The 16,287-nt window shown below is 39.6% G+C and overlaps 1 protein-coding gene across 4 annotated transcripts in view; it reads left to right on the plus strand.

The window, feature by feature from the left end:
- The window catches only part of TES (testin LIM domain protein), a 108,691-nt gene that overhangs the window by 67,852 nt on the left and 24,552 nt on the right, over nucleotides 1–16,287 (plus strand). The gene's annotated exons all lie outside the window — the stretch shown is intronic.

A 16,287-nucleotide genomic window follows, 5' to 3' on the forward strand; every position in this document is an offset into this window, starting at 1 on the left:
CATCTATTCTGCTTCATTGCTTTTCCCAGAATTCTTTAGTTCTTCCATTAATCTTTGATCTCCTGCATTCTTTACTTCCCTCTTTAGGGACTCAATTTCTTTCTTCTGACCATTGTTTTTCCCTCTCTAGGGACTCAATTGCATTCTTCTGATCATTGATTATTTTTCCCTTATCATTGTTTTCCTTTATGACTTTTGTCAGTTTTTTAATCACGGCAATTTAAATTCTCTTTCTGGAAGGCTCAGAAATTCTTCCAAGTTATTGTCGTTGCAATCTGGGGGCTGGCTTTCTTTTGTGGTGTGCTTTTTCTCTGGAGAGTTGCTAGGTTGCGTGTGGTTCTTCTCCTCCCTACTGTCTGTTTCTAATTTGCCGTATGCGTTGGGGACACTGTGTTGTTGGGACTTGCCGGCATCTTGGGTTGGGCTTCTCTGTTCCCTCTGGTTCTTCCAGGAGTCATCTGTTCAGTTTCAAGCAGCCTTTACTGGAGAAAGGTCCCTGTTCTAAAATGCCGATGTGGGGACACACTCCCCTGTGCGCCTGGTCTGCCCCGGCGGTGGGTTCCTGCTCCCCTCTGGGCTTGGACTGCAGGCCAGAGGGGGTCTGGCGTGGGCGAACTTCCCCCGCTCACCTCTGGCTCCTGAGGAAGCCTTCTGCAGGTAGTCTTTACTGAAGAAATGTCCCTGTTCTAAAATGGTGATGTGGGACACACTCCCTGCGCTTCTGGTCTCAGGCACACTATTCTGCGCGCCTGGTCTGCCCCGGCTGTGGGTGCTCGCTCTCCCTGTGGGCTCAGACTACTTGTTCAGAAGGGGCCCAGTGTGGGCTAACTCCCCAGCTGGCCACTAGCTCCTTCAGTAGCCTGTGCTGGGGTCAAGTCGCTAGGTGGCACCAGAGATCTCTCCTAGAGCCCTTGGGGAGCTGATTTTCCACCCCGTGGGACAGGGAGCAGAGCGGGGATGGTAGGGTACACCTCAACGGCTTTGGGGTGCTGTGTCTGCCTTGTGCCCCACCGTCGTGGGGAACCCACGCCCCTAATTTCGTGCCCCAGGTCTCAGTTCCAAAGCCCTCAGTTCCAGGACGCGGGCTGTAGCCCAGATCAGTGGCGCGGGAATGGCGCCTTTTGAATCCCGCTCCCATGGGCCGATATTTTAAAAGGCATAATAAAAATGAATTGCTAAGATGTAAGGCAACTACAATTAATCAAATACAATTTTTTTAAATAATTAAGTACATCAGACATAAAATTATCAGATTGCTTAATGATTCCTAATTGCTTACTCAGCTTTTATATGTCTTATCATAGACTAGTAATAACCAACATTCCCAAACTTCCACACTTTGGTAGCACTGCAATAGTAGGAATACACACATAATAGTCTCAGAAGAAGTAATTAACCTTAATTGAGTGGACTGGGAGTAGTTTATGGAGAAACAACTTTCAAACTAATTCCTATAGGATAAATAATGCTTCATTAGGCAAAGAAGGCATTCCCAGCAGAATAAATAGCATGAGCCAAAGGATCATGGCTGTGAAAAGTCAGTAAACCCTTGGTATTCATACCATTAACATTTTTAGTTTTGACTCTTCTAAAGTAAAGTACATGATGTGCAATAATCTGTACTTTTTCCAGGTTACATGTTTGAATTGAGGAAATGTCACTGAGCTCCTGTGGGAGTCTGACATATTACTGAAGACCTGTACCTAAATCCTAACATAATTCTTATTTAATACATTGTGTCATCACTTGAGGTAGAGAAGGAAATTTCACACTAGGGTCTAGCTGATGTAGGCTGGGCTGGGTTCCAGGCTGACCTGGGTTACAAGTCAGAACACATTGGCTTTCCGCCCTAGATCTTTGCCTACTTCTAAAGCAAAGGACTGGAGCACTTGAGAGTATGCCCAACTGCAGGAGCACATTTTAGTCCACTGTTGTGCCTGAGCACAAGCATTCACATGTCTAACCTCAGAATGAAGGGGCAAGGAGTCCAGTCTAGTGACTATGAGATTATAGTCAGGGTGTGGATATTTAGTACTAATACATGGAAATGAAGAACTAGGATCATTACTTTAGTCTACCACACATCCCATAGTGAGCTTGTTCAATTAAGTATAATTTTCTGAAAATCTATCGTGTCATGAGTATTCTGAGAAGATATTCTGAATAGTACCACAGACTACAGATGTTTCAAAGTTACATATAGCCCTTCTGAAAAAATATAAGGAAAATCAACCTTGCAGTAAGTAAGTCAAGTAAAATTAATTGATTTTTAAAGAGTCATTTTTTCCAATTTAGTCACTCTTTTATTAGCTTTGAGACACAGACCTCTCCAAATTCATTCCAGACCAGTTATATGATCTCCATGTTCTGTGAAGAAATGTAGGTCTCATTTTTCTGGAAAATTGGCAGGTTACCAAAGATTTTGAAGGGGCGTTAGAAAATCTGACTTTCAATACTGAAAAAATATTCCACAAATACGCAAATGATGCTATGGATTAGACTCTGCCATTGGTAGTGTAATAGAAAGTTATCTGAAGAGGAATAGGCATAGATTTAAAGGAAAAGAAACAAGATAGATTTTGGTGACCCTGTGAATTTGCAAAGTTTCTTAGTCCTCTAAGCCTCAGAATCTATATCTGAAAGTGTGTTGCAACCATCTATCTCACAGGGGTATGAGGATAATGGAGGTAAACATATTGAAGCACAAAGTGCAGTGCCTGCATATAGGAATAAATAGATGTATCATAGTCATGATCAAGATATCCAATTCAGAGAGAAGAAAATCCTGCTTAGATCTTTGAACCATCTAACAGGCACCTGAATGCATCATCAAAAATTTTATGATAGGGCCTCCGTGGTGGCACAAGGGGTTAAGACACAACTTATGAAGCTCGCTGCAGCCACTGCAGCACAGCCAGAGAGCTACCCACCTGGTGCAGCAGACCTCTCTTGACTCACCCGCTGCTCCCCTTGGCAGTATATTTCAGTCAATCTGCGTATTCTGTACCCCACTCTGTCTCTGGTGAATCCTCTACCACCCCACAACCCCAGTTCTTGTGTATATAAGTATATAATTTTTTTTAATTATGATAATGTTTTCAGGAAATTGTTGATATTTGTTGCTTTTTTAGATACAAGTAATTATTTAGAGTTTAATAATTAGGATAGCTTAAATTAATTATTGGATTTAATGTTTCTTCTTTTTATGACTTGTTCATAATTTTATTTTTTATGATGAAAGTAAAAATATGTAAGTACTCATTTCCAGTACTTGAATACATGTCATGTGCTAGTTGCTATATTAAGAATTTAGTGCTTTGGGGGCCTCCCCGGTGGCACAGCGGTTGAGCGCTGGGTTGTGAAGCTGCCCGCAGCCTCTGCGGCGCCGGTTCGATCCCCGGGTGCTCCCCGGCCACTCCCCACCGGAGGAGGGTCTCACATGGCGCGCAGACCTCTCCTGCCGCCCGCTGCTCCCCTCTGCAGTGTACATCGGTCCTTCTGCCTGTTCTGCTCCCCGCTCTGGCTCTGGTGAATTCTCTCACCCTCCCGCGCTTCTGACTGTACCCAGTGCATGTATAAACAAAACAAATAAAAAATAAAACATGCCTCTATAAAAAAAAAGAATTTAGTGCTTTGTTAGATTCTCTAGACTTCTAGAGAGGGTACTTGATTTAGCATTACCAGGTACTCTGGTTCAGTATAGGGAACACTACATATAGGGTATATTATACGAAACAGAATCTTTCTCAGAGTTTTTGTGATAAGTTGCAAAAATGGCGTCAATTCTTTACAACAATACTCAGTACAAAATTTTGTACTGAGCCTATTTTCCTACCCTTTGAATCAGGGCTGCCAATAGGTGGTGGTGGCAGCAATGTGTGTTCCTGGCTTGGACCTCAACTATATCTTACTGAGACACTAATTGGCTTCTATGAGTAGCATCTCTCTTGGCACCCTGCTGCTACATGTGCCCTACCCTTGAGTAGCCTTCTGGGGGATGAGAGACCACCTAGAACAGATGAAATGTCTCAGCTGAGGACTGGCAAGACCAGCAGTCCCAAGGGTAGCAAATCCACTGGGCCCAGAACAGAGGACCCATATTCTGGACACTACTACACTGCAGAAGTCTGAGCAGAATACTTTGATCACAAAGCACAGAATAAGTGTTTTTTTTTTAAGTCACTGTACTTAGGTTGGTTTGTTAGGTATCAAATTATAACCTACGTGCATACTGTTGTTATAAGTCGTCTCAGTCCCCCACAGTGAAAGCTATGAAAGGGATCTCAGAGAAGGCTTTCCTCTCTCTGAATTATTCTTATAAACCTCTGTACCTCCATCCATATAAGAGAAGGAAAAAAGTCAAGACACTGTAGGTTCCCTGATACCGTTGGTCTCTTGAAAATGGGGTCTTCTGATCAAGTGAAATCTGATTTTGATTTTTTTTTCTTGTTGTTCTAGCAAGATAAAGAAGATTAGATTAACATACAACAGGAATGTGATCCTAGTTCTAAAATGGTCAGCATACCATGGGTTTTGGAATTGCATATGTTTTGAAAATGGTTTTTTTCCCTGACAACTGCCAGAAAATCTAAAGTGTATCTGTCCCTATTATGGTGGGGAAGGCTGTGGTGTAAATATAGAACAAACAGCATGCAAATTCAAACCACTTCTCTAATAGATGAAAAAGCAAAAGATGGGTCAAAAATTAAAGCTCTTATATTTTCACAGCAACCCATATCAATCTAATTCATTTCTTTCCAGAGTAAAAGATGATGTGAAAAGGTCAGGCGGTGCGTAAACCAAGCATAAAACATCTGGCAGTACAGTTCCTAAAGCTCTCCCCTGCTTTCCCAATGTCCAGGACTCTTATCTGTGCTCTCAGATTTTGTTTTTGTTCGAAATACCTCTGAATGCCAATCCTGGGCCCAAAAAAGTGCAAAATGAGAAAATTGTCTTTTTTGTATTTCCTCTTCCCCCAATTTTCTGTGCTTTCTCCCATTGGATTTTACTCCCCAGTTCCCATGGATCCTCCTGCTTCCTTGGGTCCTCCTGCTTCCTTGGGTAACCCCCTCTAATGGCTCTCTTAACCAGCATCACAGCCTTTGCCTGCATTCCCACTCTGGAAAAAACACTCTGCACTGCCCTCTTTTCTGCATGTGCTCCAAATTAGATAGTTATGAAATTAGTAGCCATAAATCACTCATTGTACAGTCACCCTCCCCATGCACTCATCTGTTTATAACAGGTTGTGCTTAAAGGTAAAATAAATAATAACCCTTAGGTCTGGCCATTAAAAAAAAAAAGATGGCAGTGTTCAAGTTTGGGATGGCATGGAATCTTAACAAAGGCCTTTCAAGATACAGCTACTCTTTAGAGCCAGTGACACAAAACCAAATTAGGATTGTTTGTCATAATCTGAATTTTTAAGGGATCCCTGCAATCTTTTTGGAATCAAGTTTTTTTTAAATTTGTTTATTAACACACAAGGCTTTGGGGGCCTCCCTGGTGGTGCAGGCTGTTGAGCGCATCGCTATGAAGCTGTCGGCAGCCTCTGCAGTGCCGGTTCAATCCCTGCTGGCCTCGGAGCAACCCACATGATGAGCAGACCTCTCCCGTCTCGTCCATTGCTCCCCTCAGCAGTGTATTTCGTCACTCTGCCTGTTCTGTTCCTCTCTGTCTCTGGTGAATCCTCTCGCCCTCCCGAGCATTTGGCCTGTACCCTGGTTCTTGTATAAATAAAATAAATCTTTAAAAATATAAAAATAAATAAAACAAGAGGCTTTAAGGGATGTGTAGAAAAGCACATGCCATTGTGGAGTCCTTCAGTTAGAGCCAGAGCTCAGCCAACCCTAATAAAAGCCATTTTAGCAGTAATGGTAGTCTGCTAATTGTAACATTTTTATAGCTTGCATTGTCTTTCTTCAAAGAACAGATCCAAAAAAGAGGCCTTTTTTGAATAGAATCCACAGAAGAGGTATTCTATTGGTGACAATTATAAGCAACTTCCTTTATGTAATAGTATAAAAATAATTTGATAGTGCTTTGAAAAATGTTTGTAAGGAACCAGCATAAATTGAACAATACACTGCTTTCTACCATTTGCTTGCCTAAAATCAATGCAGATCTTTTTTAAAAAGATCTTTTTTGCCTTTAATAATAATGTGAGGCTGCATTTAAGTTTTGAATAAGTAGGAAGTACTGGGAAAGTAGTTAAAGGAACTGCTGATTGCAAATGCAACCTAATTTGGATCAAGTAATTTGCATCCTCATATCACAAAGAAGGCTATTATTTGTTTTACATAATTCCATCACTATAAGATTTATACAATAGAATAAAGTTTATATAAATCTTTCTCCATTTTTATTCTATATTCCCTGAGTACAATGGCAGATTACCAAAACTGTGTGAAAATTTCTCTTAAATATACTTCTGGAATTCTTGCTAATCGAACCTGATGTATTATATTTTGTTTTGTGACTGAAATCATTAACACACATATGTGTGTAGTCAGTATGTATGTACAAATATGTATGTATGTTGAGAAAGCTTGAAGAGCAAGCTCTGTTTTACCATAGTCATATGTATTTAAAAAAAAAAAAAAAAGACAAGGGTGATGGTTTGTCACTGCCTGGTAACCCTTGTCCCATATATATGTCTGTCTCATCACAGAGCACATCGTCTTTGGACAAAGCGGGGTAGGCAGCCATTAGAAGGCCCCTTCATTGATTCCCTCCTCCTAGGTGTTAGTACCCGGCCTATTTCCTCCCCTTGAGTATAGACAAGATGTGGTCAGTTGTTGCAGAAAAATACAGTATGGCAGAAGTGGTGGTATGTCACTCTGAGGTTAAAGACCAGAGCTTCCGTCTTGAGTTCTGTTACTCCCTCTGGGGTCACTTGCCCTGGAGGAAAACTAGCTGCTTTGTTGTGAGGGGCCCATGTGAGAGAAGTTAAAGGTTGGGTCTTCTCCTAACTGAGCCTTGAGATAACTGCAGCCCTAGCCAACCGCTCTTGGCAACCTACAAGAGACTTTAATCCATCCTGTTAGTTAATAGCTTTCTGATGCACAGAAACTGAGACAAATGTTATTTTTAGCCTCTAAATTTTGGGTTACTTTCTATCATAGAAGTTTTTAATTATTAATGTTGAAATTTAGTGATTGGGGATAAAAGAATAATACTTTGTTTTTCCTCAGTATATTACTCCTGGCCACCATATAAATGTATTGAATCTTCTATATAATAAAATAATTTCCAGTACTAGTGGTAGGTCTACATGTTTTGAATAGAAATCTTTCAACTTTGAGACTTAATTTGTTCGTGCATATTTTGTTGTTTCTTTTAAAACATGTTTTCTCTTAAGATAACGTTTAAAGAGAGAATTTTGCATCAAGATCCTGGAGATTTTCCTTGACTCATACTCGCTTGTTTTGAGGACCCTCTTGTGTGTGAATGATCACCTCTGGGCCTTCAACATACCGCAGCTGGTGTGCAGACATCCAGGTCCTTATTCCTTATAAATCTCAGATTTGTCTAGGAAGGGGAACTCCTGGCAAGCAAATAATATCAGACTTTCAAATCAATATCTATACTAGAGAAATTATAGATGAGAGGAGTATTATTCATTTAAATTATCTTCAGAGTCTCATTATGGACCCAAAAAAAAAAAAAAAAGGTGACTTTGTTGTAAGAGCTCAGGATTTAGAATTAGAAATGCCAAGGTTGAAATCTTTGCTCTGCCTCTTGCTAACTGACAATTTAGGCAAATTACTTAATCTTTCCAAGTTGCAATTTCCTTTTTTGTGCAGTAGTAATGATAACACTGCCTCTTAAGTTGTTTTGAAAATGAGATAATGTATAGGTTGTACCTGGCTGGTAGTAATATCTAAAAAATGGTGGTTGAGGTATCACCTCCACTATCACAGCTACCAGTGCTTGTTAAAAAAAAAGTTAGAAATACTTCAAGGTGTTATGCAAAGACCAAAATTCACTAGAATTATTGAGCTGATTATAAGCTGATTATAAGTATCCTACCAGGAAAGAGCATTAGGATTTACTTTTGATCTTTGTAAAATATGTTAACATATTTATTGAGGTTTGAATGGATTTCTTCAATAATATGCTGATTATATCTCATTCTGTTTTTATGGTGCTCCCTGTTTCACTTACTGGTATTGCTTTAAGAAATGTAGGCACAGATTGGGTGAGAGTCATCTATTTAATTCGTTAAAGTTTCAAGATGATCAACACAGTACCTCCTATTATTCCTAACAGAATAATCTACATGATTGCTTATAACTATATATGAACAAAAACATATAAGTCCATTTGGCACACAGTAAATTTTATGATACAGATTCATGTAGGGTTTCTGACTTTTTACTTCATACACTGAAAAGTTGAAGGGTTATAAAAATAAACCCTAGAATCTGCAATGAAGAATTCTATTCCTGTTTGCTTCCGGATAAGCAGTTTTGAGAACTAACTATCCTTGTTTTTCTGTTTTTAAGCTATAATAATTTGGTCCTAGGTTTAAAATTCTACTCGTTTCTATCATTTATTTTAATTTTATTCAGGTAACATTGGTTTATAACACTGTATTTGATTCAGAGGTATCTAGGATCATGCTTCTTCAGTTGTAGGTCACACAGCATACACATCACCAGTGCACCCGTGGTCCTCTACCATAGTCCATTGGGCTTCATCCCTACTTTGCTCTCTACCTTCTCCATCTGTAGTCTTAATTCTACAGATTTCTAAGTTTTATTGACTCTTTGGTATACATATAAGTATTATACAAATAAGTCTAACCATTAAATATTTGTCTTACATATTTTATATATGTATATATACATTTAAGTAAAACCATTCCGTATTTGTTTTTCTCCTTCTGACTTATTTAGCTTAGCATTATCACCTCCAGTTCCATTCATGTTGTCAAAAATGGCAGTTCATCCTTTTTTTTTTATCTTTGAGTAGCATCCTTTTTATTTTTTTGAAACTGACTTGCTGTTTTCTAAACTCAGGCCCTTCCACATTTGTGACCTGTGTTTAACAATTAGTGCTTAAGAATAGGCATTGTGGGGCCTCCCCAGTGGTGCAGCGGTGGAGCACTGGGTTGCAAAGCTGCCCGCAGCTTCTGCAGTGCCAGTTTGATCCCCAGCTGCTCCCCGGCCACCGGAGGAGGGTCCCACATGGCGCGCAGACCTCTCCTGCCGCCCGCTGCTCCCCTCAGCAGTGTACTTCGGTCCTTCTGCCTGCTCTGCTCCCCTCTCTGGCTCTGGTGAATTCTCTCACCCTCCCCATGCTTCTGACTGTACCCAGTGCTTGTATAAATAAATAAATCTTTAAAAAAAAAAAAGAACAGGCATTGTGCAAATGCTACTGACCTTGGCCACTTTGAGAAGTAAGTCTCTGTTGTAATGTCTCTATCTGGATTAAAATGCAGATAACAATAGTTTCTCTGACTCTGATAGGGCTGTTATGAGTATAGAATGAGATGATCCTTGTAAAATTGTAGAACTACACCTGATAGTATAAATGCTCAATAAATACTTGCTGTTACTGAGAGTACCTACTGATATCAGAACATTTATTTATTTACTTACTTTTTTTTTTTTTTTAATACACACTGGGTATAGTCAGAAGCGCAGGAGGGTGAAAGAATTCACCAGAGCCAGAGCGGGGAACAGAACAGGCAGACTGACGAAGCACACTGCTGAAGGGAGCAGCGGGCACAGCAGGAGAGGTCTGCATGCCATGTGGGACCCTCACCTGTGGCCGGGAATCGAACTGGTGCTGCAGAGGCTGCAGGCAGCTTCGCAGCCCAGCGCTCAACCACTGTGCCACTGGGGAGGCCCTATTTATTTACTTTTGTGAAAAACAATGGGAGTTCCTTGGGGTAAAGGTGCTATGCTAAAACTCATTTGATAATTAGAACAAAGTGGTAAATAAATAAAATGTTCTGGCATTTTTATAAATTCAGACAATGTGAAGGTGAGTATCAGGAATTCAAATGTGAGAAAGAAACTTTGATTCTAATGGCTAAATGGATGTATAAACAGCCATAAATATACTAGAAAAGGACATACAATAGAATTTTTGTTAGACTGGTAGGAATTCAGAACTTTGCTAAAAATAGTTGCATAACTCTATAGAAAATAGGAATTTCTGGGCCTCCCTGGTGGTGCAGGGGTGAAATCTCAGCTCTGTCAAGCTATTGCCAGTCACTGTGGCATGAGTTAGATCCCTGGCCAGGGAGCTGACCCAAATGGCACAGCAGACCTCTGCTGTCTTACCACTGTTCCCCTCAGCAGTGTATTTCAGTAGATCTGCCTGTTCTGCTCCCCACTCTGTCTCTGGTGAATCCTCTCACACACCCCCACTCCTTTACTTTTGGCCTACACCCCAGTTCTTTTTTTTTTTTTTGAAGATTTATTTATGCGTACAAAAGCTGGGGCACAGGCCAGAGATGTGGCGGGGAAGAGGATTCACCAGAGACAGAGTGGGGAACAGAACAGGCAGACTGACTGAAATACCCTGCTGAGGGGAGCAGCGGCCGAGACAGGAGAGGTCTGCTTCGCCACGTGGGTTGCTCCCCGGCTGGCCAGGGATCGAACTTGTGCTGCAGAGGCTGTGGATTGCTTCACAGTGCAGTGCTTAACCCCTTGTGCCACCAGGGAGGCCCCACCCCAGTTCTTGTATGTATAAAGAAATAAAATAAACCTTAAAAAAAAAAAGAAAGAAAGTAGAAATTTCCTGTATAGAGAGAGGAATGAGATCCAAACAAAGGGAAGAGCTCCCATTGAAGCAGAGAAAGCTGGGGGTGAGGGGGAGGTCTGTGAAGAAGTAGTGAGGTGGTGCCAGGTGAAAAGGGCCTTCTCTGCCATGTTAAGACAAGTAACATATATTGACCTCATTGAAAACATCTAACATCTAGAGTGTTATGATCTTCTTTGGGTTTCATTAAAATAATTTTTGGAACAGCAATATGATATCATACAAAGGGAGTGATCAGTTAGGAAAATATGGCCCCAGGTTGATAGAAATGAAGTAGAGATAAGGGAACAATGTGTAGGGTTGTTTGTTTGTTTGTTTTAAAGAGAAGAGACCAGTGAGACTTGGAGTATAATAAGCATGACCAGCCAAGGGTAAGGGTAAGGCCCTATCTTTGGTGTCCAGGTGGGCAGTGATGACTTTTTTTCCATTCTGCCCTTTTGTGTATTTCAGAGCAGTGAGATGGAAACATTTTGTACTTATGAGCAAAGAAAATAATAGAATTATGTTATTAGAAATGGTTAATGGTGGCTTTTAATTAAAATAGTTTCTTTGTATTCTTACCTAAGAAAGTTGACAAAGTATATGAAAGTTAAAAGGTTATCTCTACTTAAGTCTTGTTTTATGCAACATAACCTTACCCCCCTTTCTTTTTTGGTATGGAAATTCTTGGTAGAGATGAGGAAATAGGCAGTGAACTAAAAATCTAACACAATTCAAAATCTAGCCCCAGATTTATGAAAATATATTCTTTAAGAAAGGGGGACTTGATAGATTACACTAGCTTTCTAATATAACCATGTATTGACAGTAATGAATTATTTAGAAATGTAGTTCTTTAGCTAGAATATTCATTCATTAAATAAGATCTAAAACTCGTCTTTGAAAGTATAATATGAATATATTTGTATGTCTGCATGTTAACATGTACACACATATGTGATAGACAAATAGAGAAGGAGGAAGGAAAGTAGGAGGAGGGGAAAGGAGAAATTGTATATTTCGTATAATTTATCTTGGTCAGCTTCATTCCAAGATGATTAAAGAAGTCTTAGTAACATTTGCTTGTTTAGTAACCACATATGATTCTTTGCTCCAGAGGGAAATTTGGTTATGAAAACAGTATGAATCAGATGATCTCACCCTGAATACTGCATAATATCTTCCAGATCCAAATTATCTCCAAATCAACTCAAACTATGTTTGAAATACCAGATGTTCCCTACTTCTTTCTTTTTCTTTAAAGTATCTGATATCCGATACCTTTTTCCTGGGTCATAGAGGTCATCTGAAATGTCGCCAACCTATCTGGTTGCCTAAAATTATGAATATGGAGAAATTGATCTCATTCCCATTTTTTACTCTAAGATAAGCAGAAGGTGAGGGGCTCCTTGGAGGCATAGAGCATAGGGATATAAGTTCAGTATCTTCATTAAGGACATTTTAAAAGTATGACTAGTGTTTCAAGATATATTAATCAATCTTTTTTTTTATTTTTCTAAAGAACTTCGACAGGTTTTCCTAAAACCTGACTGTAGTTTTTCTGAATACAGTGAATCCAGAGGCCCTGTGGTTTTTGTTTTCTTTTTAGATAATGAAAAAAAATTAATCTGTCATATTCTTGTACTGATGCCTGCCAGGAAGTAATACTAAAATTATATGAAGCAGAAATCTTTAGGGCTTGTGTATTTCTAAAAATCATGTTCTTAGGCACCAAGTGTTGACTTTTGGGGGACTACCTTACTTGATGTTGAAATAACTGCGTCTTATCCCTCAGGTCTTACATTTCCTATGTGTGCTTCATGAACTGCTCGAAACTGAATTCCAATTGATTCTGATTTGTAAGAACCAATAACATATAAGGTCTCTCAAATAATTATTTTCTAGTTGGTATTTAAACATAGAGCAGATGACCATCCTGAGTAACAAAATAAATTAATCTGAAACATGATTTGCAGTCATAATTTTTAGCATTATATGTTTTTTTTTGAGTTGATGTAATTTGATTTCTTCATTATCTAGATGAAGTCCAGAGAAGAAAATGACTTTGAAAATCATTGAACTTGATAGTGATACTGAGACCAGATCATGGTTTTCTTAACTCTTCTCTGGTGAACCTTCTGCATTTTCATATGTCTGTATTTTGTGAATTCTCTGATATCTGTTGCCATACTCTTGAGCATTTCCTTAAACTGTAATATAGCTAATTCTCGTAACATTACATATAAACACAAATCTCTTGTATGCTTTAATACAAGGATCTGGACTTTTTTTTTTTTTTTTAATAGCAGAGGAACTGATGCTTCCTGGGCTCACCATATGCCAGTATATACCTTGGTCATCATTAACAGCATCTTCCCTTTCTTAACCCTCAACAGGAATTCTGAGGCGCAGGCATCTGGGTACAAATTCACCTACAAGATTTGGATATCTAAGAGTAACAGCTATGACTGTTGAGAAAAAGAGAAGAACCCTAACCAGAGGGTGTGGTCTGTGCTGAGGGTAAAGAGAAGGAAGGAAGAAGTACAGTGACAAGTCTGGGTCCTGGACTTCAGAAAACCCTGAGCACAAAGTGAAGGAGGGAGAGCAGTTGCTTGAGCACTTAGGGTAGATGGGGTTCCAGATCTTTGAACTGAAACTAGTAAGGGTGAAGAATCCCAGCTCCTGTGGTCTCTGCCCCCCAAAGTTCTGAAAATAGGTCTTGAGAAACTTAAGTTGGCAGCTCTAGCTCTGAAACTCATTTGTACTCTAGGGTAGAATTACTACATTTTCCTTAATCTGATATATATTGGATTTGCAAAAGGAAGAGTAACAGATGCCTAGATGCCTAACCAAGGTAGAAACAGAAGTAGAAGAAATTTGCTTCTTATCAGTAAGAGATGTATATGGTCCTGTGCAAGTCTGTGCATAGAAACTGGATTTATCAAGGTTTGATTAGAATGAATGCTTGATTATAATTTCGTCTGGAACTGTGCACTTATACTAAAAGGAAAACACTAGCCTGCAAACCACCTATCTTTACAGTTTGAGTGGTTCTGCTTTTTTATCCTAATAGAAGTTGATAAAGAAGATAGTGGAAGTAGTTCCCACCTAGTAATGTGGCATAAGCTAGAGATCTTCATTGCTTAAACTGAGGTTTAAGTTTTATAGGTATACATTTATATAACAAAAAGCAATTTCTCTTAATGAAATTATTCTAGGAAAGTACGTTTATTGTCAGTCTGAAACTATCTCCAATTGCTTCAACTGCTAACAGTGGTTTTGAAAATGAAGTGTCTTTATTGTAGCATCTTTATTTTTAATTAGAACTGCTTCCTTTAGTTTATAGCAGGAGAGTATATCATTGTCATGACCTCATTCCTCTCTCATTTACTTGTTGACTGTCTGTAATACTTTCAAAGTTTTCTCCTATTTATGGACATTTGGGGAAGATGAACGTATGTGTTTGGAAAGGTGGAAAGGAACTTCCTTCAGTAGTTCCTGTGCTAGAAGGCGCATAATGGAGATAAGTTGGGTTCATGGATGAATTGGTGATGGGACTTTTATGGGGAATACACAATGATGTAAAAGATAAAAAGAAAAAAAAATGAACCGGGTGGGGGGGCCGGGGGGTGGTGAAGCTGGCCCTCTAGGCAGGCCAGCGGGAGTGTAAAGAACACTGGAGGGATGCTACCTACATAAGCTTTCCAGGGCAGGCTGCAAGAGCCACTTTCCCAAATTACTGCTTTCCTCAGAGTTGGTCTCCTGCTCTTCCTCAAGGGTCTTCTCTCTGAGGTTTGACAACACTCCCCTCCCATTGCCTGCATAGCTGTTCTCTAACCTTTCCCTCCTGACCAGTCTCATCCTATCTCTTCTATATTAAACACAAAAGGGATAGTCTAAAGCAGGAGATTTCTTCCTTCCTTTCTTGAAAAAAAAAAAAAAAAAAGAAAGGGGTATGTGTGTGTGTGTGTGTAATTCTAGTATGCCTGCTACATGGCTGGCCCTGTCACTTTTCAGGTGCTCTAAAATATTCTTGGCTCCCAACATGCCCTCTCCTGCCATTGCCCTTTGCCTGTGGTGTTCCCTGTCCTGAATGTAGTTCTTCCTCCTCTTTGCAGTGCTAGATGCTGCTCATCCTTTTGATCTCCTCTCAAGCATTGCTGTTCAAAAGAGCTTCCTCAACCTCCGTGACAGATTCAAATCTTCTCTTTATAAAGCTCTCCAAAACTCACCTACTTTTAGAGGTGCTATGGGATGCTTTAGGAGTGTATAGTCCTTTTCCTTGAAGCAGAAATAATCCAGGGAATTTCTGTGGAAGACTGAAGAGCTTGCCGCATACACTCTACAGATGTCTTACCCCAGCAGCACTGTGGAGCACCAGTTAGACCTTGGCTTTTGGGGTAACTTCCTATTGACTAGCTGTGTGACCAGGAGCCTATTTTTTCTACTCTGGAGATTAAGACCAGAAACCTCAAATAACCTTTCAGTCTCTCTCTCTGTCTCTGTCTGTCTGTCTCTGTCTGTCTCTGGTGTTAAATTAGGTTTGTCATTTTGAAAACTGGTAATGGTAATGGAGACATGGCAAAGGTGGTGAGGATTAGTTAGTGCTAGACAGATTTTTATCACCATTAAACAGTATGTTGGACAGTATGACTTTAAAAATAATTAACCAAGTAAACTGGCTGGATTTGAATATGCCCTTAGTTATGGTAAGAGCATGTGGTAACTTTCTGAGGAAAAAAAGGAAGGGCTTCATTTAAACTTCAGTTAGTTTCAATTACATAGTAACATGTATAGTGACAAGCTTTTGGTAAAGGTTACAAAGGGCATCATTGAAAGAAGTCTATTATTTGTCTGGCTTGAACTCTTACTCCAGATGCTATCTGGTAATGAATTTAGCACCAGTCACTGATGTGATATTTAAAATATGGAAAATGTAGTCACTGATGATTTGCAAGTGTGTTGATGCAATGCCAGTTGATTTTTTTTTCACTCTCACTTGAATAGCTGGGTAAAAGACTTTCCATCTCTCTTATATCCTCCATGTGCACTTCCTCCTCTTTTGCTCATTAGGTCATCTCTCAGCAAGTTCCCAAGGATTATTATTTAAAGTGGTAAAAGAATAAAGTGGTTTTCTATAATAAAGGCAATAGTACAGCCTCCCACCTGCACCTGAAACATAAGAGCCCAGGCCTCAGAGCCAGACAGACTGGGATTCAGATCTGCTCTACTACTTATTACTGCTTGGATGTTAAGCAAGTTCCATAACCTCTCTGAAGTGTACTTTTCATCTCTAAAATGCCACTTATAGCATTTCCTAAGGTTCTGTAAGATTACGGTGAGATAAGTTTTACCTCTATTCCTGGCATTCAGTAAATGTTTGATGTTACTATTATTTTTTAGGATAATATGAAATGATATTATTTTAATCATAATTCCCAAAACCTTTCACACATTTCTTGTTTGCTGCAAAATACATCTTTTGGGGCCAGGCGTTTTTTTCTAAACTCTGACTCATGGATTGCGCCCTGT

This window comes from Talpa occidentalis, unplaced genomic scaffold (genome assembly GCF_014898055.3).
Source record: "Talpa occidentalis isolate TD23 unplaced genomic scaffold, MPIMG_talOcc4v2.1, whole genome shotgun sequence".
Classification (NCBI taxonomy): domain Eukaryota; kingdom Metazoa; phylum Chordata; class Mammalia; order Eulipotyphla; family Talpidae; genus Talpa; species Talpa occidentalis.